Source organism: Misgurnus anguillicaudatus, chromosome 19 (assembly GCF_027580225.2).
Source record: "Misgurnus anguillicaudatus chromosome 19, ASM2758022v2, whole genome shotgun sequence".
Lineage (NCBI taxonomy): Eukaryota > Metazoa > Chordata > Actinopteri > Cypriniformes > Cobitidae > Misgurnus > Misgurnus anguillicaudatus.
In genome coordinates, this window is record NC_073355.2 from 49,389,607 (window position 1) to 49,415,649 (window position 26,043).

The 26,043-nt window shown below is 41.0% G+C and overlaps 1 protein-coding gene across 6 annotated transcripts in view; it reads left to right on the forward strand.

Moving 5' to 3' along the window:
* Positions 1-26,043, forward strand: part of LOC129423053 (uncharacterized) — a 195,797-nt gene that overhangs the window by 31,563 nt on the left and 138,191 nt on the right. For 2 of the 6 annotated variants that reach the window (XR_012358902.1, XM_073856573.1), the window contains exons 1-2: positions 17,616-18,039; positions 18,205-18,318. The exons of 3 other annotated variants lie outside the window; for them this stretch is intronic. The gene's annotated coding sequence lies outside the window, so the exon portion shown is untranslated. Of the gene's footprint in view, positions 1-17,615; positions 18,040-18,204; positions 18,319-26,043 lie in introns of those variants that run through there. One more of the 6 variants, XM_073856578.1, reaches the window with a different exon arrangement.

Genomic DNA, 26,043 nt, shown 5'->3' on the forward strand with positions numbered 1-26,043 from the left:
AAGTAAAGTTTGACGTGTTGCCATGGGAACAGCTTTTGAGATATCAAAAATCCCTTCGCAATTTATAATCTACAATGTCTCGGCATCATGTTGACCACTTTTGGTAACAATCGCATGAAAATCCTAGAAGGAGTATTTAAAAGAACATCGCATGGAACTGTGAAAAAAAATCACCTTTGTGACTGACACACTTCCTGGCGCCTGGTGGTGGCGCTATACCCGGGAGTCACAATAGGCACATCGATGCGATCGGAATCTTTAGACGAACAAACATCCCGCATGGCATCACAATAAGATATTTTTTGCCTCAGATATTAGACACTTCCTGTTTCTCTGAATTCGCCATGAATTCGTCGCCTCGCCATGGCGGAACCGTTCGAGATATCAAAAATCCCTTCGCAATTTAGCAAGTCCAATGTCTCGACATCATGTTCACCACTTTTGGTGTCAATCGCATTCATCCTCTAGGAGGAGTATTTAAAAGTTCAACGCATGCATTTTTTAAACAATCCAAAATAGCTGACTTCCTGTTGGGCGGAGCTTAAATGTTAGAGGGCGAAAGTTGTTCGGGTCGATGAGATCTATATGCGTACCAACTCTCGTACATGTGCGTACATTTTTGCACGATATGTGCATCAATGTTTTATTTTGCATTACAGGGGGCGCTACAGAGCCCCCGTGCCACGCCCGTGTTCCAGCCTTTGCCCCTTCGCAATGACGGACGACTCTGACGTCTGTGCCAAATTTCAAGAGTTTTCGAGTATGTTAAGGCACCCAAAATGCCCAAAAGTGTTTAAAAAAAATAAAATAAAATATAGCTGCAAGCAGCAATGGCGGGCCCTCGCACGGTTTTTTACCGCTACACGGTGCGTCCGAGAAAACGATGCACGGTGGGCAAGGGCATCAAGTGGGTAAAATATCAGTGGGCTATTTAATGTTGTTTCTGAGCCATTTGGGGACTGTAGGTAAAAGAAACCCCACATTTTAGACAAACAGGTGCACTAGTGAGCCACTTAAGAGACACGCCTATGTCTGACCTTTTTGTCAACACTTAACAGCCGAAAACTCTGATGTGTGCAGAGATGTATAGTAACGAAGTAGAACTACTTCACTACTGTACTTAAGTACTAATAGGCAGTATCTGTACTCTACTGAAGTATTATTTTTTTCTCCTACTTCCACTTTTACTTCAGTATATATTTTCGATGAGTTTAATACTTTTACTCCAATAAATTTTTTATGTGCTGCATAGTTACTCGTTACACTCAAATGTTACGAATCATTCCAAACCTACATTATCACTGCCGGAGCGGTGATACACATTAGAAACACACACAGATTGTGGTCTAAACCAATAGGAGATAGTGAAGAGCGGACCCCTCCCTCCCTCTCACTCACAAATATGAGCTGCGGTTGTGGACAAATGTGAAGTGAAGAGAGAACCAAAGTGCACGAGACAGACCGATAGAGAGAGAATTCGCGAGAAAGGGCGAGTGTGCGCGAAAGAAGGAAACCTAAATACATTGAAACATCTTGTACCTTTACCTATTACCATTACATCGACTAATATTTTATTAATTCTGAATTTTCTATTGCCATATTAGTTAAATTAATCTGAACATTCCTGTCCTTGTACTCCTGCTACAGCCAAAGCAATTGTGAGTGTCCTTTAGCTTAAACATTTGAAATAATATAAACAATATTATATTCAAACTTTTGACTGTTTTCTTTAATAACTACATTACACAATACTTGTACTTTTACTTTCAGTACTTGAGTAGTATATTTTAAAATAAACTACTTGCAATACTTAAGTACAAAACATGTTTAATACTTCAGTACTTCCACTTAAGTGGTGTGCTCACTTTTTTGATAGAGCACTTATACTTTTACTTAAGTCTGGGTCCCTAGTACTTTATACATCTCTGGATGTGTGTGCCAAATTTAAAGTTCAACTAAGCACGCCAAGAGCCTTAAACATGCCTGAAATTAAAGTAAAGTTTGACACGTTGCCATGGGAACAGCGTTCGAGATGTCTAAAATTCCTTCGCAATTTATCATCTACAATGTCTCGGCATCATGTTGACCACTTCTGGTGTCAATCGCATGAATCCCATACGAGGAGTATTTAAAAGTTAACTGTATAAAACTGAAAGGCTTAAATATGCCTTTAAAATGAAAGTAAAGTTTGACAGGTTGCCATGGGAACAGCGTTTGAGATATCAAAAATCCCTTCGCAATTTATCATCTACAGTGTCTCGGCATCATGTTGCCCACTTCTCGTGTCAATCGCATGAAAATCCTAGAAGGAGTATTTAAAAGTTAACTGTATAAAACTGAAAGGCTTAAATATGCCTTTAAAATGAAAGTAAAGTTTGACAGGTTGCCATGGGAACAGCGTTTGAGATATCAAAAATCCCTTCGCAATTTATCATCTACAGTGTCTCGGCATCATGTTGCCCACTTCTCGTGTCAATCGCATGAAAATCCTAGAAGGAGTATTTAAAAGTTAACTGTATAAAACTGAAAGGCTTAAATATGCCTTTAAAATGAAAGTAAAGTTTGACAGGTTGCCATGGGAACAGCGTTTGAGATATCAAAAATCCCTTCGCAATTTATCATCTACAGTGTCTCGGCATCATGTTGCCCACTTCTCGTGTCAATCGCATGAAAATCCTAGAAGGAGTATTTAAAAGTTAACTGTATAAAACTGAAAGGCTTAAATATGCCTTTAAAATGAAAGTAAAGTTTGACAGGTTGCCATGGGAATAGCGTTTGAGATATCAAAAATCCCTTCGCAATTTATCATCTACAATGTCTCGGCATCATGGTGACCACTTTTGGTGTCAATCGCATGAAAATCCTAGAAGGAGTATTTAAAAGAACATTGCATGGAACTTTCAAAAAAATCCAGCTTTGTGACTGACACACTTCCTGGCGCCTGCTGGTGGCGCTATACCCGGGAGTCACAATAGGCACATCGATGCGATCGGAATCTTCAGACGAACAAACACCCCGCGTGTCATTACAATAAGACATTTTTTGCCTTAGATATTAGACACTTCCTGTTTCTCTGATTTCGCCACAACTTTGTCGGCTCGCCACGGCAGAACCGTTCGAGATATCAAAAATCCCTTCGCAATTTAGCAAGTCCAATGTCTCGACATCATGTTCACCACTTTTGGTGTCAATCGCATGCATCCTCTAGGAGGAGTATTCAAAAGTTCAACGCATGCATTTTTTAAACAATCCAAAATAGCTGACTTCCTGTTAGGCGGAGCTTAAATGTTAGAGGGCGAAAGTTGTTCGGGTCGATGAGATCTATATGCGTACCAACTCTCGTACATGTGCGTACATGTTTGCACGATCTGTGCATCAATGTTTTTTTTTGCATTACAGGGGGCGCTACAGAGCCCCCGTGCCACGCCCGTGTTCCAGCCTTTGTCCGTTCGCAATGACGGACGACTCTGGCGTCTGTGCCAAATTTCAAGAGTTTTCGAGTATGTTAAGGCACCCAAAATGCCCAAAAGTGTAAAAAAAAAAAAAAAAAATAAATAAATAAATAATAAATTCGAGCAAAACCAATAGGGCTTCGCACCTTTCGGTGCAGGCCATTCTGGCCTGCTCCTCGGTGCTCGGGCCCTAATAATAAAATATAGCTGCAAGCAGCGATGGCGGGCCCTCGCACGTTTGTTTACCGCTACACGGTGCCTCCGAGAAAACGATGCACGGTGGGCAAGTGCATCAAGTGGGTAAATATCATGCTGCTACTGACCCATTTAGGTACTGTAGGTAAAAGAAACCCCACATTTTAGACAAACGGGGGCGTTAGTGAGCCTTTAAATAGACACGCCTTTATCTGACGTTTTTGTCAACACTTAACAGCCGACAACTCTGATGTGTGTGCCAAATTTAAAGTCAATCTAAGCACACCAAGAGCCTTAAATATGCCTGACATAAAAGTAAAGTTTGACACGTTGCCATGGGAACAGCGTTAGAGATGTCAAAAATTCCTTCGCAATTTAGCGTCTACAATGTCTCAGCATCATGTTGACAACTTCTGGTGTGAATTGCATTATTTCCCTAGAAGGAGTATTAAAAAGAACATTGCATGCGACTGTCAGGCTTAAATAAGCCTTTAAAATGAAAGTAAAAAGTTTGACGCGTTGCCATGGGAACAGCGTTTGAGATATCAAAAATCCCTTCACTATTTATCATCTCCAATGTCTCGGCATCATGTTGACCACGTTTGGTGTCAATCGCATGAATATCCTAGGACGAGTATTTAAAAGAACATCACATGGAACTGTCAAAAAAATCAACCTTTGTGACTGCAACACTTCCTGGCGCCTGGTGGTGGCGCTATACCCGAGACTTACAATAGGCACATCGATGCGATCGGAATCTTCAGATGAACAAACACCCCACGTGTCATCACTATAAGAAATTTTTTGCCTTAGATATTAGACACTTCCTGTTTCTCTGATTTCGCCATGACTTTGCCGCTTCGCCATGGCAACACCGTTCGAGATATCAAAAATCGCTTCGCAATTTAGCAAGTCCAATGTCTTGACATCATGATCACCACGTTTGGTGTCATTTGCATGAATCCCCTAGGAGGAGTATTCAAAAGTTCACTGCATGCATTTTTTAAACAATCCAAAATGGCGGACTTCCTGTTGGGCGGAGCCAAAATGTTAGAGGGCGAAAGTTGTTCGGGTCGATGAGATCTATATGTGTACCAACTCTCGTACATGTGCGTACATGTTTGCACGATCTGTGCATCAATGTTTTTTTTTTGCATTACAGGGGGCGCTACAGAGCCCCTGTGCCACGCCTGTGTTCCAGCCTTTGTCTGTTCGCAATGACGGACGACTCTAACGTCTGTGCCAAATTTCAAGAGTTTTCGAGTATGTTAAGGCACCCAAAATGCCCAAAAGTGTTAAAAAAAATAAAAAAAAATAAAAAATTTAAAAAATAAAAAATAAAATAAATATAGCTGCAAGCAGCGATGGCGGGCCCTCGCACGTTATTTTACCGCTACACGGTGCCTTCGAGAAAACGATGCACGGTGGGCATGTGCATCAAGTGGGTAAATATCAGTGGACTATTTCATGTTGCTACTGACCCATTTAGGTACAGTAGGTAAAAGAAACCCCATATTTTAGACAAACGGGGGCGCTAGTTAGCCACCAAATAGACACGCCTTTATCTGACGTTTTTGTCAACACTTTACAGCCGAAAACTCTGATGTGTGTGCCAAATTTAAAGTTCAACTAAGCACGCCAAGAGCCTTAAACATGCCTGAAATTAGAGTAAAGTTTGACGTGTTGCCATGGGAACAGCGTTCGAGATGTCAAAAATCCCTTCGCAATTTATCATCTACTATGTCTCGGCATCATGTTGACCACTTCTGGTGTCAATCATATTATTTCCTCAGGAGGAGTATTTAAAAGTTTACCGCATGCAGCAGTAAGGTTTAAATATGCCGTAAAAATGAAAGTAAAGTTTGACAGGTTGCCATGGGAACAGCATTTGAGATATCAAAAATCCCTTCGCAATTTATCATCTACAATGTCTCGCTATCATGTCGACCACTTCTCGTGTCAAACGCATGAAAATCCTAGGAGGAGTATTTAAAAGTTAACTGCATGAAACTGAAAGGCTTAAATATGCCTTTAAAATGAAAGTAAAGTTTGACGCGTTGCCATGGGAACAGCGTTTGAGATATCAAAAATCCCTTCGCAATTTATCATCTACAATGTCTCGGCATCATGTTTACCACTTTTGGTGTCAATCGCATGAAAATCCTAGAAGGAGTATTTAAAAGAACATTGCATGGAACTTTAAAAAAAATCCAGCTTTGTGACTGACACACTTCCTGGCGCCTGGTGGTGGCGCTATACCCGGGAGTCACAATAGGCACATCGATGCGATCGGAATCTTCAGACGAACAAACACCCCGCGTGTCATTACAATAAGACATTTTTTGCCTTAGATATTAGACACTTCCTGTTTCTCTGATTTCGCCACAACTTTGTCGCCTCGCCATGGCAGAACCGTTCGAGATATCAAAAATCCCTTCGCAATTTAGCAAGTCCAATGTCTCGACATCATGATCACCACGTTTGGTGTCAATCCCATGAATCCCCTGGGAGGAGTATTTAAAAGTTCACCGTATGCATTTTTTAAACAATCCAAAATAGCCGACTTCCTGTTGGGCGGAGCTAAAATGTTAGAGGGTGAAAGTTGTTCGGGTCGATGAGATCTATATGCGTACCAACTCTCGTACATGTGCGTACATTTTTGCCCGATCTGTGCCCCAATGTTTGTTTTTGCATTACAGGGGGCGCTACAGAGCTCCCTTGCCACGCCCGAGTTCCAGCCTTTGCCGGGTCCTAATGGCCGACGACTCTGACATCTCTGCCAATTTTCAAGAGTTTTTGAGTATGTTTAGGCACCCAAAATGCCCAAAAATGTTAAAAAAAAAAAAAAAAAAAAAAATATAGCTGCAAGCAGCAATGGCGGGCCCTCGCACGTTTTTTTTCCGCTACACGGTGCCTCCGAGAAAACGATGCAAAGTGGGCACGTGCATCAAGTGGGTAAATATCAGTGGACTATTTCATGTTGCTACTGACCAATTTGGGTACTGTAAATAAAAGAAACCCCACATTTAGACAAACGGGGCGCTAGTGAGCCACTAAATAGACACGCCTTTATCTGACCTTTTTGTCAAAACTTAACAGCTGACAACTCTGATGTGTGTGCCAAATTTAAAGTTAATCTAAGCACGCCAAGAGCCTTAAATATGCCTGAAATTAAAGTAAAGTTTAAAGCGTTGCCATGGAAACAGCGTTCGAGATGTCAAAAATTCCTTCGCAATTTAGCATCTACAATGTCTCAGCATCATGTTGACTACTTTTAGTGTCAATCGCATAAACATTCTAGGAGGAGTATTTAAAAGAACATCACATGGAACTGTCAAAAAATCAACCTTTGTGACTGCAACACTTCCTGGCGCCTGGTGGTGGCGCTATACCCGAGACTCACAAAATAGGCACATCGATGCAATTAGAATCTTCAGACGAACAAACACCCCGCGTGTCATCATAATAAGACATTTTTTACCTTAGATATTAGACACTTCCTGTTTCTCTGATTTCGCCATGAATTTGTCGCCTCGTCATGGCAGAACCGTTCGAGATATCAAAAATTCCTTCGCAATTTAGCAAGTACAATGTCTCGGCATCATGATCACCACGTTTGGTGTCAACCCCATGAATTCCCTAGAAGGAGTATTCAAAAGTTCACAGTATGCTTTTTTTAAACAATCCAAAATGGCCGACTTCCTGTTGGGCGGAGCTAATAGGTTTGATTGTGAAAGTTGTTCGTGTCGATGGGATCTATATACGTACCAACTCTGGTACATGTGCGTACATGTTTTCCCGATTTGTGCACCAATATTTTTTTTGCATTACAGGGGGCGCTACAGAGCCCTACTGCCACGCCCGTGTTCCAGCATTTGCCCGGTCCTAATGGCCGACGTCTTTGAGGTCTGTGCCAAATTCCCGGTGTTTTCGAGCATGTTAAGGCACCCAAAGTGCATGCCAAGTGCTTAAATATGCCTGAAAATGAAAGTAAAGTTTGACGTGTTGCCATGGGAGCAGCATTCGAGATATCAAAAATCCCTTCGCAATTTATCATCTACAATGTCTCAGCATCATGTTGACCACTTTTGGTGTCAATCGCATGAAAATCCTAAGAGGAGTATTTAAAAGAACATCACATGGAACTGTCAAAAAATTCACCTTTTGTGACTGCCACACTTCCTGGTGCCTGGTGGTGGCGCTATACCCGGGAGTCACAATAGGCACATCGATGCGATCGGAATCTTCAGACGAACAAACACCCCGCGTGTCATCACAATAAGACATTTTTTGCCTCAGATATTAGACACTTCCTGTTTCTCTGATTTCGCCATGAATTTGTCGCCTCGCCATGACAAAACCGTTCGAGATATCAAAAATCCCTTCGCAATTTAGCAAGTACAATGTCTCAGCTTCATGATCACCACGTTTGGTGTCAATCCCATTAATCCACTAGGAGGAGTATTTAAAAGTTCACCGCATGCATTTTTTAAACAATCCAAAATGGCCGACTTCCTGTTGGGCGGAGCTAATATGTTAGAGTATGAAAGTTGTTCGGGTCGATGAGATCCATATGCGTACCAACTTTCGTACATGTGCGTACATGTTTGTCCGATCTGTGCACCAATGTTTTTTTTTTCATTACAGGGGGCGCTACAGAGCCCCCCTGCCACGCCCGTGTTCCAGCCTTTGGTTTTCTGCGATGACGGACGACTCTGACGTCTGTGCCAAATTTCAAGAGTTTTCGAGTATGTTAAGGCACTCAAAATTCCCAAAAGTGTTGAAAAAAAAAATAAAAAAAAAAAAAAATAAAAAAATAATAAAAAATATAGCTGCAAGCAGCGATGGCGGGCCCTCGCACGTTTTTTTAACGCTACACGGTGCCTCCGAGAAAACGATGCACGGTGGGCACGTGCATCAAGTGGGTAAATATCAGTGGACTATTTCATGTTGCTACTGACCAATTTGGGTACTGTAGGTAAAAGAGACCCCACATTTTAGACAAACGGGGGCACTAGTGAGCCACTTAATAGACACGCCTTTATCTGACCTTTTTGTCAACACTTAACAGCCGACAACTCTAAATTTGGCACACACATCAAAGTTAATCTAAGCACGCCATGAGCCTTAAATATGCCTGAAATTAAAGTAAAGTTTGAAGCGTTGCCATGGCAACAGCGTTCGAGATGTCAAAAAATCCTTCGCAATTTAGCATCTCCAATGTCTCAGCATCATGTTGACCACTTCTGGTGTCAATCGAATGAATATTCTAGAAGGAGAATTTAAAAGTTCACTGCATGGAACTGAAAGGCTTCAATATGCCTTTAAAATGAAAGTAAAGTTTGACACGTTGCCATGGGAACAGCATTCGAGATATCAAAAATCCCTTCGCAATTTATCATCTACAATGTCTCAGCATCATGTTGACCACTTTTGGTGTCAATCGCATAAACATTCTAGGAGGAGTATTTAAAAGAACATCACATGGAACTGTCAAAAAAATCAACATTTGTGTCTGCAACACTTCTTGGCGCCTGGTAGTGGCGCTATACCCGAGACTCACAATAGGCACATCGATGTGATCAGAATCTTCAGACGAACAAACACCCCGTGTGTCATCACAATAAGACATTTTTTACCTTAGATATTAGACACTTCTTGTTTCTCTGATTTCGCAATGAATTTGTCGCCTCGCCATGACAGAACCGTTCGAGATATCAAAAATCCCTTCGCAAATTAGCAAGTACAATGTCTCGGCATCATGTTCACCACGTTTGGTGTCAATCCCATGAATCCCCTAGAAGGAGTATTCAAATGTTCACCGTATGCATTTTTGAAACCATCTAAAATGGCCGACTTCCTGTTGGGCGGAGCTAATAGGTTTGATTGTGAAAGCTGTTCGGTCGATGGGATCTATATACGTACCAACTCTCGTACATGTGCTTACATGTTTGCCCGATTTGTGCACCAATAATTTTTTTGCATTATAGGGGGCGCTACAGAGCACTACCGCCACGCCTGTGTTCCAGCGTTTGCCCGGTCCTAATGGCCAATGACTTTGAGGTCTGTGCCAAATTCCCGGTGTTTTCGAGCATGTTAAGGCACCCAACGTGCATGCCAAGTGCTTAAATATGCCTGAAAATGAAAGTAAAATTTTACGTGTTGCCATGGGAGCAGCATTCGAGATATCAAAAATCCCTTCGCAATTTATCATCTACAATGCCTCAGCATCATGTTGACCACTTTTGGTGTCAATCGCATGAAAATCCTAGGAGGAGTATTTAAAAGAACATTGCATGGAACTGTCAAAAATCCACCTTTTGTGACTGCCACACTTCCTGGTGCCTGTTGGTGGCGCTATACCCAAAACTCACAATATGCACATCGATGCGATCGGAATCCTTGGCCGAACATACACACTGCGTTTCATCCCAATAAGAAATTTTTTGCTTTAGATATTAGACACTTTCTGTTTCTCTGAATTCGCCATAAATTTGTCGCCTCGCCATGGCAACACCGTTCGAGATATCAAAAATCCCTTCGCAATTTAGCAAGTCCAATGTCTCAGCATCATCTTCACCACGTTTGGTGTCAATCGTATGAATTCCCTAGGAGAAGTATTTAAAAGTTCATGACTGACACACTTCCTGGCGCCTGGTGGTGGCGCTATACCCGGGAGTCACAATAGGCACATCAATGCGATCGGAATCTTCAGAAGAACAAACACTCCGCATGGCATCACAATAAGACTTTTTTTGCCTTAGATATTAGACACTTCCTGTTTTTCTGAATTCGCCATGACTTTGTCGCCTCGCAATGGCAGAACCGTTCGAGATATCAAAAATCCCTTCGCAATTTAGCAAGTCCAATGTCTTGACATCATGATCACCACGTTTGGTGTCAATCCCATGAATCCCCTAGAAGGAGTATTTAAAAGTTCACTGCATGCATTTTTTAAACAATCCAAAATGGCTGACTTCCTGTTGGGCGGAGCTAAAATGTTAGAGGGCGAAAGTTGTTCGGATCGATGAGATCTATATGCGTACCAACTCTCGTACATGTGCGTACATGTTTGCACGATCTGTGCACCAATGTTTTTTCTTGCATTACAGGGGGCGCTACAGAGCCCCTGTGCCACGCCCGTGTTCCAGCCTTTGCCCGTTCGCAATGACGGACGACTCTGACGGCTGTGCCAAATTTCAAGAGTTTTCGAGTATGTTAAGGCACCCAAAATGCCCAAAAGTGTTAAAAAAAATAAAAATAAAAATAAAAAAAAAAATAAAAAAAAAAATAATAAATTCGAGCAAAAACAATAGGGCTTCGCACCTTTCGGTGCAGGCCATTCTGGCCTGCTCCTCTGTGCTCGGGCCCTAAATATAGCTGCAAGCAGCAATGGCGGGCCCTCGCACGTTTTTTTACCGCTACATGGGAAAACGAGAAAACGATGCACGGTGGGCAAGGGCATCAAGTGGGTAAAATATCAGTGGGCTATTTAATGTTGTTTCTGAGCCATTTGGGGACTGTAGGTAAAAGAAACCCCACATTTTAGACAAACAGGTGCACTAGTGAGCCACTTAAGAGACACGCCTATGTCTGACCTTTTTGTCAACACTTAACAGCCGAAAACTCTGATGTGTGCAGAGATGTATAGTAACGAAGTAGAACTACTTCACTACTGTACTTAAGTACTAATAGGCAGTATCTGTACTCTACTGAAGTATTATTTTTTTCTCCTACTTCCACTTTTACTTCAGTACATATTTTCGATGAGTTTAATACTTTTACTCCAATACATTTTTTATGTGCTGCATAGTTACTCGTTACACTCAAATGTTACGAATCATTCCAAACCTACATTATCACTGCCGGAGCGGTGATACACATTAGAAACACACAGATTGTGGTCTAAACCAATAGGAGATAGTGAAGAGCGGACCCCTCCCTCCCTCTCACTCACAAATATGAGCCGCGGTTGTGGACAAATGTGAAGTGAAGAGAGAACCAAAGTGCACGAGAGAGACCGATAGAGAGAGAGAATTCGCGAGTGTGCGCGAAAGAAGGAAACCTAAATACATTGAAACATCTTGTACCTTTACCTATTACCATTACATCGCCTAATATTTTATTAATTCTGAATTCTCTATTGCCATATTAGTTAAATTAATCTGAACATTCCTGTCCTTGTACTCCTGCTACAGCCAAAGCAATTGTGAGTGTCCTTTAGCTTAAACATTTGAAATAATATAAACAATATTATATTCAAACTTTTGACTGTTTTCTTTAATAACTACATTACACAATACTTGTACTTTTACTTTCAGTACTTGAGTAGTATATTTTAAAATAAACTACTTGCAATACTTAAGTACAAAACATGTTTAATACTTCAGTACTTCCACTTAAGTGGTGTGCTCACTTTTTTGATAGAGCACTTGTACTTTTACTCAAGTCTGGGTCCCTAGTACTTTATACATCTCTGGATGTGTGTGCCAAATTTAAAGTTCAACTAAGCACGCCAAGAGCCTTAAACATGCCTGAAATTAAAGTAAAGTTTGACGCGTTGCCATGAGAACAGCGTTCGAGATGTCTAAAATTCCTTCGCAATTTATCATCTACAATGTCTCGGCATCATGTTGACCACTTCTGGTGTCAATCGCATGAATCCCATACGAGGAGTATTTAAAGGTTCACAGCATGTAACTGTCAGCCTTAAATATGTGTAAAAATGAAAGTAAAGTTTGATGCATTGCCATGGGAACAGCGTTTGAGATATCATAATCGCTTCACAATTTATCATCTACAATGTCTCGGCATCATGTTGACCACTTCTCGTGTCAATCGCATGAAAATCCTAGAAGGAGTATTTAAAAGTTAACTGTATGAAAGGCTTAAATATGCCTTTAAAATGAAAGTAAAGTTTGACAGGTTGCCATGGGAACAGCGTTTGAGATATCAAAAATCCCTTCGCAATTTATCATCTACAATGTCTCGGCATCATGTTGACCACTTCTCGTGTAAATCGCATGAAAATCCTAGAAGGAGTATTTAAAAGTTAACTGTATGAAAGGCTTAAATATGCCTTTAAAATGAAAGTAAAGTTTGACAGGTTGCCATGGGAACAGCGTTTGAGATATCAAAAATCCCTTCGCAATTTATCATCTACAATGTCTTGGCATCATGTTGACCACTTCTGGTGTTAATCGCATGAATATCCTAGAAGGACTATTTAAAGGAACATCGGCGTCAACTGAAAGGCTTAAATATGCCTTTAAAATGAAAGTAAAGTTTGACGCGTTGCCATGGGAACAGCGTTCGAGATATCAAAAATCCCTTCGCAATTTATCATCTACAATGTCTCGGCATCATGTTGACCACTTTTGGTGTCAATCGCATGAAAATCCTAGAAGGAGTATTTAAAAGAACATTGCATGGAACTTTAAAAAAAATCCAGCTTTGTGACTGACACACTTCCTGGCGCCTGCTGGTGGCACTATACCCGGGAGTCACAATAGGCACATCGATGCGATCGGAATCTTCAGACGAACAAACACCCCGCATGTCATCACAAAAAGACATATTTTGCCTTAGATATTAGACACTTCCTGTTTCTCTGATTTCGCCATGACTTTGTCGCTTCGCCATGGCAGAACCGTTCGAGATATCAAAAATCCCTTCGCAATTTAGCAAGTCCAATGTCTCGACATCATGTTCACCACTTTTGGTGTCAATCGCATGCATCCTCTAGGAGGAGTATTCAAAAGTTCAACGCATGCATTTTTTAAACAATCCAAAATAGCTGACTTCCTGTTGGGCGGAGCTCAAATGTTAGAGGGCGAAAGTTGTTCGGGTCGATGAGATCTATATGCGTACCAACTCTCGTACATGTGCGTACATTTTTGCCCGATCTGTGCCCCAATGTTTGTTTTTGCATTACAGGGGGCGCTAAAGAGCTCCCTTGCCACGCCCGTGGTCCAGCCTTTGCCCGGACCTGATGGCCGACGACTCTGATGTCTGTGCCAAATTTCAAGACTTTTCGAGTATGTTTAGGCACCCAAAGTGCCCAAAAGTGTTAAAAAAAAATAATAATAATAAAAAAAAAAATAATAAAAAAAATAATAATCCGAGCAAAAACAATAGGGCTTCGCACCTTTCGGTGCAGGCCATTCTGGCCTGCTCCTCGGTGCTCGGGCCCTAATAATAATCCGAGCAAAATCAATAGGGCTTCGCACCTTTCGGTGCAGGCCATTCTGGCCTGCTCCTCGGTGCTCGGGCCCTAATAATAATAAATCCGAGCAAAAACAATAGGGCTTCGCACCTACGGTGCAGGCCATTCTGGCCTGCTCCTCGGTGCTCGGGCCCTAATAAATTCGAGCAAAAACAATAGGGCTTCGCACCTTTCGGTGCAGGCCATTCTGGCCTGCTCCTCGGTGCTCGGGCCCTAATAATGGCATATAATTTTTGTCTAAATTATATGCCATATAAAAAATATGTCAAAATCGAGAATCGGATCGAATCGTGACCTTAGAATCGAAAATGTAATCGAATCGAGGATTTGGAGAATCGTGACACCCCTAATTGTCAAATACATTACATTCAAGACACCAGTATGTCACCAGGAGTCACAAGGATTACCGATATATCTGCTTTTGAGTTTTCAAAGTGGCTGATCTATTGACTTGCATTAAACGACAGAGCACTAGGTAGTGGTGGGCAGGTTTCGTGAAACACTGAAACAGTTGAATCAATTGTGCCGTATGTTTCGAGGCTTCGAAAAATCAAACCGAAACCGCCTCCACAGTGACACCAAGTGGTCGTTTGCAAGTCTTTACATGAAGCAGCCTTGACAAGATTTTAGACGAGCGCTGACAAATTGTATCCTACATGTTGTTTGATTGACACACAAGTGATAGAATGGGAAAGTGGATAGTGCTCTCGACTCTCATGCATAGATCTTAGGATCGAACCCGGGAAATGCATGCGCTGCGTCATCATAATAAAATGCTTGTTGTTGTTGTTGTTGTTGTTTTAGGCTCACAATTGTCGATAATTATAGGCTATTCGGGTCTATTTAATAAAATAAAATGGAATAGATATACCAAATAAATAATAAGAGATTCATAAAATATATCAAGCCATAATTATGCGAAGGATGTGAAGGTACGCCCAGTGGAAGTAGGTTGCAGAGGATTTGTAGCTACCTCAGCATCCAGGCTACTCAGGGAGATGGGAGTGCGAAGAATGTCCCACCGGCAGGCAGTTGGCAGCTCTGTGAAAAGGAAAGCCAGGAGCTGTGGGTGACAAGACTCCGCCTGGGTCTTCAAGTGAGTTGATGGCACCTAGGGAGTGAACTTGGGATTCACGGCTGAACCCTTTGGAGGTGTCGTGGGCCTATCAGTGAAACACCCAGGAAGGAGGGCGCCCACTTGACAACCCAAAGAGAGTGACAACCCAAAGTAGATTTGGCACTGAACCTGCATTAACGACGACAGTGGGGTTTCTGGCCTTAGTCAAACGGGTTGGCGTGTATATGGTCGGGTTGTGGTGAGATTGTGGCGTTAGAGATTGAGGTTAGGTCAAGGGTTTATGCACTGAGTTACGAGAAAGGAGCAACTTCAGGAGATGTAAGGGCTGAGGAGTAGCGTGGCAGAGGGTGCCATCACTCAATTGACCCACAGTCTCATGACTGCCTCAAGTATGCATTATTGGATATCAACATCAAGTCCTATAGACAGGTTGCAGGTTTACAAACATTAGAGGGTGTGTGCGCGCATCCAGGAGGCAGAAAGCACGCTTGGTGAGCTGATCCGCTACTGCAACAACCTTAATTATTGAAGCGTTCTTTATTGTTTGTATATAAATAAAACTTGATTTTAGTTGGATCTGTTTTTCTGTCTTTATTTTTGCAGTGTTACTGTGATACATGTATGAATTATAATGTTAGGCTGGTAACGTAATAGTCGCATCTACTGGTATGTTAACATCATGCACCCAGCACTGACTCGATTGGTACTATTTTCCACGCAACAACTCGGCATTTGGACTTACAGACACCGCTACTAGCCTACAACACAATGCACATCTCTTCTTTCAGCCTCTCGGTTGCGCGCGCAATATCAGCAAAATAACAACTGAAAATGCTACCCGACTAGATTGTTTAGGTTGAAGCTGAGGGATAATCCAGACTGCTGGAAATGCAGCAACTCGGAAGGAACTTTTTTTCACGTGTTCTGGGAATGTTCTATGATTAAGAACTATTGGTTAAAGATTCATGACCAGCAATATGTTTTAAATGATCCACAAATGATAGCGAACTGTGGAGCCGCGGACTTCATCCAGACCAGTATAATGGTAGGAAAACAAATAATAATGAGAAACTGGAAGAACGCAGGCGAGCCCTCCTTTCAGGAGTGGAGCATAGAACTGGCAAAAGTGGCTTCATATGAAAAAATGTATTTCAATATCAATGACGGGGCGGACAAATATGTGGCAAAATGGGGAGTATATGTGCAATATATTGCTACTAGATGACAATGTGGTGCTTGTTGGAAAAGGTATACTTGAATGCATGTTTTTTATTAAATTGAAAATGCTGTTTTTCTTTTTTTCTTTTCTTTTCTTTATAGTAATAATTTATGTGTATTTAAAATATATCATCAGTGTGGGATACATGTTATGCTGGAATACATGAAGGGAATACAATGGTGATTATAATGTATCAGTGATGATCAAAAAATTTAATAAAATGCTAATGATAAAAAAATAAAAGAAAATGCTAACCAGTCTCATGTAGATGTGTATAAATAGCACAACGTGCAATATATACACCAAATTCCAATTTGGCATGCATATTATACGACCTTGAAGTCCTTCCCATTCACTTAAACGGCATTTTAATATTATTATTTTTTTTGCTTGAGTTTAGGGTTAGATTTCAGATATTCTTAAGGATGTTATTTAATATACAGGTTTCTACATGTTTTTGTCTATATTTAAACCATGATCGCTTGGAGCTGGGGTTAGAATTGGGATTTGGATTAGGATGTAATTTTTATATAACAAGTTGCTAACCCTAAACCCAAGGGAAAATGGTTTAAAAAACAGAAAAAAATTGAGAAACCAAATAATAAAATGACAAAAAAAGATGCGCCGTTTAAGCGAATGGGAAGGACTGGCATATCATATGCATGCCAAATTGGAATTTGACATATGTATTGCACAATTTTCACACTTTGTGCTATTTATACCCAACTCGTGCGTGAGACTGGGTTTAATAATGTGTCTGTGTATAAAGCAGAACTTATTGCCATTCTGGTAGCACTTCATTATGTGGAGGATATAAAACCAATGTTAGCTGTTATCTGTTCTGATTCATATGCAGAAAATGCAGCACCTTCAAGCCTTGCAAGTGGACTAAAATCAACTAGGCAAGATATTATATATGATATTATTGCAAGTTTATTGAGAAATAGTAATACAAGATTAATTATGTTTCTGTGGGTCCCTGCTCATGTGTGAGTGGAGGCTAATGAAGTGGTTGACAAACTAGCTAAGCAAGCTTTAAATCATGCAGATGTTGACATAGAAGTGGCTAATAGTAAAAAAAATAGATCACTTGTAATAAATAGCAAGAAGCATGAAATATTGATAGCAAGAGCAGACATCTTAATAGCATTTATCTACTTGTTTGAAATGGAAGAAGTGCATTTAAGAACAGAAAAGAAGATATTATTATTTCACGTCTTCGAATCTGACATTCTGGACTAAATAATTCCCTTTTTAAAATAGGAAAGTATGCAACTGGTAAATGCAGACATTGTGATCAAACAGAGACAATAGAGCATATTTTATTTACATGTCAACACAGTATGAAAATTAAAAAATATCACTTATTCAGGAAATGTAAAAAAATATAATATACAAAGCTTTTTGGAATGTAATTTAGAGCAATAGAAGAAGTATAGAGCCATTATAAAATTTGTTAAAGAAATCGGGTTATACAGGATAATTTAGTGTTTTTCCTTGCATGTCTGTGCTCCACACTCCAGTACAGCAGGTGGCGGTAGTACACCATAACCAACCGCCATAAAACTCCAGAAGAAGAAGATTCTAATCAAAAGATTCGTAAAGTTGTTGAAGCCTCGCGAATCAGTGTTTAAAGCGACCCTCACTAGAGTCTGATGTCTTCAGTCACGTGTAAATTCATCGGTGTACATTTAAACAATTAATCCGTCTTCGATTATTTTATTGTTTTGTCAGCAGAAGACAGTATTTCTTAATACGCTAACCGTTAGCAGTGAGATGAAGTTGAAAATCTGACCCGGACTCACTGTCAGATCCATTTTCCGGACAGCGTCATAAACATCTCCTGACTCATACAGTTGTGTACTTTGAGGTAATGTCCAGCACGTTTAATACCAGTATTATTAAATGTTTTTACACATGTATTATGAACCAGTTTACTGTGGAGATCGAGGACTAATAACAGAAGATGTGCGCTATTCAGACAACTTTAAAATTATTTGAGGACTGCATCTATATTTATCACTTCTTATTATAGGGAGGAGCAGGGTTACAAAGTAAGGCTCTTTGGGTGATTCCCCTCAATTTCCTAGGACTTGACTACCACAAAAAGCCACACTTGCATTTTACCTCAATGACTACATCAAGTCAAGTAAGTTTTGATGATAAACTTGGATAAAAATATTAGATCTATGGTATTATAGTTTAGCTAGCAAATGCCAAAATGTGTTTATACAGTAGCTAGCTAGCCAGTAAATCAGATATCTAAATGTAAGCTAGTACGCTTATAGAGCGGGGTAAAGTTAGTTTTGTTTTGGATATTCGTGACACATTCGGTACTGAACGGCAATGAGCCCAAAATAAAGCATATTTATAAAAAGAGCAAAGCTGATAATGTTTCACAACCTTCATTAACAATGGTTTCTGTCGATATAATAACCACTGACCCGCAGAAGCCGTCGCAGAAGCCGTTGCAATCTCAATTGTGCTGGAAAGCGCTCTCTTGGCGGAGCCGCAAGTAAGGGACCGTGGGGAAAGTGCGGGTTTTTTTATTTGATGAGCGGTGTTTTTGTAATAGCTTTTTGTAAAATGTCCTATGAACAACAAACCAGTGTTATTCAGTACTGGAGGACAGGGGACATCTTTCACAACTTCTATTTTAACCCCTACTGGTGAAAAATGGAATTCCATGTCTTACATTAACACTCTTTTTTTAATAGCGTTGTCCATCGGCGAGACAGAGACATCAAGCAAGTGTCGTTCAGTACAGAGGGACAGGGGACATCTTTCACAACTTCTATTTTAACCCCTACTGGTGAAAAATGGAATTGCATGTCTAACATTAACACTCTTTTTGTAATAACTTTGTCCATCGGCGAGACAGAGGCATCAAACAAGTGTCATTCAGTACAGGGGGACAGGGGACATCTTTCACAACTTCTGTTTTAACCCCTACTGGTGAAAAATGGAATTGCATGTCTTACATTAACACTCTTTTTTTAATAGCGTTGTCCATCGGCGAGACAGAGACATCAAGCAAGTGTCGTTCAGTACAGGAGGACAGGGGACATCTTTCACAACTTCTATTTTAACCCCTACTGGTGAAAAATGGAATTGCATGTCTAACATTAACACTCTTTTTGTAATAACTTTGTCCATCGGCGAGACAGAGGCATCAAACAAGTGTCATTCAGTACAGGGGGACAGGGGACATCTTTCACAACTTCTGTTTTAACCCCTACTGGTGAAAAATGGAATTGCATGTCTAACATTAACACTCTTTTTGTAATAACTTTGTCCATCGCCGAGACAGAGGCATCAAACAAGTGTCATTCAGTACAGGGGGACAGGGGACATCTTTCACAACTTCTGTTTTAACCCCTACTGGTGAAAAATGGAATTGCATGTCTTACATTAACACTCTTTTTTTAATAGCGTTGTCCATCGGCGAGACAGAGACATCAAGCAAGTGTCGTTCAGTACAGGAGGACAGGGGACATCTTTCACAACTTCTATTTTAACCCCTACTGGTGAAAAATGGAATTGCATGTCTAACATTAACACTCTTTTTGTAATAACTTTGTCCATCGGCGAGACAGAGGCATCAAACAAGTGTCATTCAGTACAGGGGGACAGGGGACATCTTTCACAACTTCTGTTTTAACCCCTACTGGTGAAAAATGGAATTGCATGTCTAACATTAACACTCTTTTTGTAATAACTTTGTCCATCGGCGAGACAGAGGCATCAAACAAGTGTCATTCAGTACAGAGGGACAGGGGACATCTTTCACAACTTCTGTTTTAACCCCTACTGGTGAAAAATGGAATTGCATGTCTTACATTAACACTCTTTTTGTAATAGCATTGTCCATTGGCGAGACAGAGAAATCAAGCAAGTGTCGTTCAGTACACGAGGACAGGGGACATCTTTCACAACTTCTATTTTAACCCCTACTGGTGAAAAATGGAATTGCATGTCTAACATTAACACTCTTTTTGTAATAACTTTGTCCATCGGTGAGACAGAGACATCAAACAAGTGTCATTTAGCACAGAGGGACAGGGGACATCTTTCACAACTTCTATTTTAACCCCTACTGGTGAAAAATGGAACTGCATGTCTAACATTAACACTCTTTTTGTAATAACTTTGTCCATCGGTGAGACAGAGACATCAAACAAGTGTCAATTAGCACAGAGGGACAGGGGACATCTTTCACAACTTCTATTTTAACCCCTACTGGTGAAAAATGGAACCGCATGTCCAACATCAACACCCCTTTTGTAACAACTTTGTCCATCGGCGAGACAGACACATCAAACAAGTGTCATTCAGTACAGAGGGACAGGGGACATCTTTCACAACTTCTGTTTTAACCCCTACTGGTGAAAAATGGAACTGCATGTCTAACATTAACACTCTTTTTGTAATAGCTTTGTCCATCGGCGAGACAGAGACATCAAACAAGTGTTATTCAGTACAGGGGGACAGGGGACATCTTTCACAACTTCTATTTTAACCCCTACTGGTGAAAAATGTAATTGCATGTCTAACATTAACACTCTTTTTGTAATAACTTTGTCCATCGGTGAGACAGAGACATCAAACAAGTGTCTTTCAGCACAGAGGGACAGGGGACAGCTTTCACAATATCTCTTTTTAACCCCTACTGGTGAAAAGAGGAACTGCATGTCTTACAATAACACTCTTTTTGTAATAGCTTTGTCCATTGGCGAGACAAACACATCAAACAAGTGTCATTCAGTACAGGGGGACAGGGGACATCTTTCAAAACTTTTATTTTAATCCCTACTGGTGAAAAATGGAATTGCATGTCTAACATTAACACTCTTTTTGTAATAGTGTTGTCCATCGGCGAGACATACACATCAAACAAGTGTCATTCAGTACAGGGGGACAGGGGACATCTTTCACAACTTCTATTTTAACCCCTACTGGTGAAAAATGGAATTGCATATCTAACATTAACACTCTTTTTGTAATAACTTTGTCCATCGGCGAGACAGAGACATCAAATAAGTGTCGTTCAGCGCGGAGGGACGGGGGACAGCTTTCACAATATCTCTTTTTGGCCCCTGCTGGTGAAAAGTGGAATTGCATGTTTAACATTAACACTTTTTTGTAATAACTTTGTCCATCGGTGAGACAGACACATCAAACAAGTGTCATTCAGTACAGGGGGATAGGGGACATCTTTCACAACTTCTATTTTGGCCCCTGCTGGTGAAAAATGGAATGGCATGTCTAACATTAACACTTTTTTTGTAATAACTTTGTCCATCGGCGAGACAGACACATCAAACAAGTGTTATTCAGTACAGGGGGACAGGGGACATCTTTCACAACTTCTATTTTAACCCCTACTGGTGAAAAATGGAATTGCATGTCTAACATTAACACTCTTTTTGTAATAACTTTGTCCATTGGCGAGACAGAGACATCAAGCAAGTGTCGTTCAGTACAGGAGAACAGGGGACAGCTTTCATAACTTCTATTTTAACCCCTACTGGTGAAAAATGGAATTGCATGTCTAACATTAACACTCTTTTTGTAATAGCGCTGTCCATCGGCGAGACAGACACATCAAACAAGTGTCGTTCAGTACAGGGGGACAGGGGACATCTTTCACAACTTCTATTTTAACCCCTACTGGTGAAAAATGGAATTGCATGTCTAACATTAACACTCTTTTTGTAATAACTTTGTCCATCGGCGAGACAGAGACATCAAACAAGTGTCGTTCAGTACAGAGGGACAGGGGACATCTTTCACAATATCTTTTTTTAACCCCTACTGGTGAAAAATGGAATTGCATGTCTAACATTAACACTCTTTTTGTAATAACTGTGTCCATCGGCGAGACAGAGACATCAAACAAGTGTCATTTAGCACAGAGGGACAGGGGACAGCTTTCACAATATCTCTTTTTAACCCCTTCTGGTGAAAAATGGAATTGCATGTCTAACATTAACACTCTTTTGGTAATAGCATTGTCCATCTGCGAGACAGAGACATCAAATAAGTGTCATTCAACACAGAGGGACAGGGGACAGCTTTCACAACTTCTATTTTAACCCCTACTGGTGAAAAATGGAATTGCATGTCTAACATTAACACTCTTTTTGTAATAACTTTGTCCATCGGTGAGACAGAGACATCAAACAAGTGTCATTCAGCACAGAGGGACAGGGGACAGCTTTCACAATATCTCTTTTTCACCCCTACTGGTGAAAAGAGGAACTGTATGTCTTACAATAACACTCTTTTTGTAATAGCATTGTCCATCGGCGAGACAGACACATCAAACAAGTGTCATTTAGTACAGGGGGACAGGGGACATCTTTCACAACTTTTATTTTAATCCCTACTGGTGAAAAATGGAATTGCATGTCTAACATTAACACTCTTTTGTAATAACGTTGTCCATCGGCGAGACAGACACATCAAACAAGTGTCATTCAGTACAGGGGGACAGGGGACATCTTTCACAACTTCTATTTTAACCCCTACTGGTGAAAAATGGAATTGCATGTCTAACATTAACACTCCTTTTGCAATAACCTTGTCCATCGGCGAGACAGAGACATCAAACAAGTGTCATTCAGCACAGAGGGACAGGGGACAGCCCCCACAATATCTCTCCTTAACCCCTACTGGTGAAAAGAGGAACCGCATGTCCCACAACAACACTCCCCTTGCAATAGCGTTGTCCATCTGCAAGACAGACACATCAAACAAGTGTCGTTCAGTAAAGAGGGACAGGGGACAGTTTTCACTATATCTCTTTTAACCCCTACTGGTGAAAAATGGAATTGCATGTCTTACATAAGGAATAGTCTACCCTTTTGCCATATTAAACTATGTTATTACCTCAACTTAGACGAATTAATACATATCTATCTTTTTTCAATGCGTGCACTGTACAGCGCGTTGTGAATGTGTTAGCATTTAGCCTAGCCCCATTCATTCCTATGGTACTGTTACGTCCGTGTAGGTGTGTCTTTGTTGTTGTGTCTCTCTCTCTCTCTCTCCGCTGTCTCTCTCTCCAGATACACCCAGTTTCCCGATTGGACCATCAACATGTCAATCATTGCAGTATATAAATGACGTCACATCAGGTTCCACCAATCTCCATTCTCCCACAGTTTTTAAAAGGACGCCACTTCAAACGCGCGTCAGTCATTTGCGGCTCATGTACTGTATTTACTGTACAATTATACACCCTTCTGTTACTGTGTACTGTCTGTTTCGCTTGTTATATTTACCCGCCTGTGTATGTCAGTTCATTCTCGTTCTTCGTTATCTCATTTACTCCGTTGTTTTGTCCTGAATGTTCTGGCGTTTCGTTTTCCCCGTGCCGGGGAAAGGCGGACAGGTAAGATTGTCGCGCGACATACATTGTGCACACGTAGGGAATTATTAATTCTGTATTAGAAACACTAGTTTAGGAGTGAGTGCCACCCTTGTATGTTTTTCCCCGACTTTTAGCTAGATAGAGTAGTTTAGTTAGGGCGTGTATACGCTGAAGACCTTTTGTTTTATTTTTATTTTCTTTAGATTAGTTTAGAGGTCTTTAATAATAGTTATCTTCGTTTTGTTTTGTTTCTTTCGTTGATTTAGCACCACTCTCGTCCCCTTTCCTTTGGTTCTGTGTTTTGTGTTCCACCCCTGTAATTATTGTAAATATTATTTTGCTATTCTAATTTTTGTTTTCTTATTATTATTATTATCATTATTATAATTATTATTATTCACGCTTTTGTCACTTTGTTCACTGGTTCACATTTAATAAATAATTTTCAGTTTATTCCCGTGTCTGTCTCCTGCCATCCAAACACACACACACCCAAAAAGGAAAAGCTTTTCAAATAAAATGTTACAACCCTCACCCTAGACAGCCTTGGGTTGTAACATTTATTGGGGGCTCGTCCGGGATCATTAAAAATTGATAATCCATATAAATTTTTTGAAAATTTTCCTTTTCCTGGGTGTGCGTGCTTTGGTGGCGGACGACTTTGTGTTAGCGGTCTGCTTTTGGCCTGCGGTTGGCGGCCTGTTTGTTATGCCGCGCTGCGTGTTTGTGTGGGTGTGGTGTGTAACAGTCATGGCATTGTTTAATTTGCAAGCCTTTATTGGTAATCCTACTGTAGAGCAAATTGAATTATGTAGGAAAAAGGAGTTGGAGTCTATAGCAGAGCATTACAATATTTCTTTGGGCAAACAAATGCTTAAAAAGGAAATCAAACGAAAAATTCTACAAGGTTTGGTTGATCTTGATGTTCTTCCTGTGATAAGTGCTGAGGGTGGTAAGACCGGTGGGAAGGTTGATGTTGGTGGTGATTCTGTTGGCCATTCTAACACTGACGATGAGGTGGACGAACGGGTTGGAGCTGTGGGTGGCGCGACGGCGGAGGCCGATGCGAAACCTGGCTTGTCACCCTTCGATCCATTTTCACCGGTGTCCACGGACTCGAGGATAGATGCCCGATTAAAAGTCCGTCTGGCCCGCCTACAAATAGAGGCACAAGAAAAAGCTCAGGCACGCCAGGCTGAGTTGGAAATGCGTCTGGAAGTGCGCAGGCTCGAGATCGAGGCCGAAAAGCAGGTGAAGCTGCGGCAGCTCGAGCTGGAAGCGATGAAGGTCGCCGCCGGCTCGGCTGCGCATCCAACGCCCGCACAGGTCTCAAATGTTCCTCCACCGGTTAACCCGTCCTCAGTTGCTTTTGATGTAAGTAAACAAATTGCATTAGTACCACAATTCAGAGAGTCGGAGGTGGATACTTATTTTAGCGCTTTTGAGCGTATTGCCTCCTCCCTTTGTTGGCCCAAAGAAGTTTGGCCTCTGTTATTACAATGTAAATTTGTTGGAAAAGCTCAGGAGGTTTGTTCTGCATTATCGTTAGAGGATAGTTTGGTGTATGACTCGGTAAAGGCTGCTGTTCTTAGAGCATACGAGCTTGTTCCTGAAGCTTACAGACAAAGGTTTAGAAACCATAAAAAGAATTCTACCCAAACTTTTGTTGAGTTTGCCAGGGAGAAAGGAAATTTATTTGACAAATGGTGTGCAGCTAGTAAAGTGGATGACTTTGACTCGTTAAGAGAACTTGTGTTGCTGGAAGAATTTAAAGGGTGTCTTCCCGAGCGTGTTGTGGTTTACCTTAATGAACAAAAAGTAACTTCATTGTCTCACGCCGCTGTTCTGTCGGATGAATTTGTGCTTACGCACAAAGGGGTTTTCTCCTCTGCCCGTAGCGAGAAAATTCCTCCGGTGCCGACTCATTCTCAGTCAGCTCGTCCCAAGACTATCTCCCCTCAGCCAAAAGAGGTTAGAGAGTGTTTCTACTGTCACAAACAAGGGCATATTATAGCTGATTGTTTAACGCTTAAACGTAAGCAGCAAAACCAGCCTAAAGGTGTAGGTTTTGTTAAAACACTTGAAAAAGCACATACGCTAAACGAAGTCATTGATGATAATTATTTACCTTTTGTTCTGAAGGGGTTAATTTCCTTAACTGGAAAACCTGGGGAACAAAAAGAAATAAAAATGCTTAGAGATACGGGTGCACTACAGTCTTTTATTGTAGCGGATGCGTTGCCTTTGAATGAGGAAACTTTTTGTGGGTCAAGTGTAATTGTACAGGGTATTGAAATGGGTTTCGTAAAGGCACCGTTACATCGTGTATATTTGAATAGTGATTTGTGTACCGGCTTTGTGAAAGTGGCTGTGCGACCTTCTCTGCCCATTAAAGGTGTTGACTTTATCCTTGGCAATGACCTCGCTGGAGGAAAAGTTATGCCAATATTAGAAGTGGTCGACAACCCAGATGTGATTTGTCAGGCTGAAGATCATTCT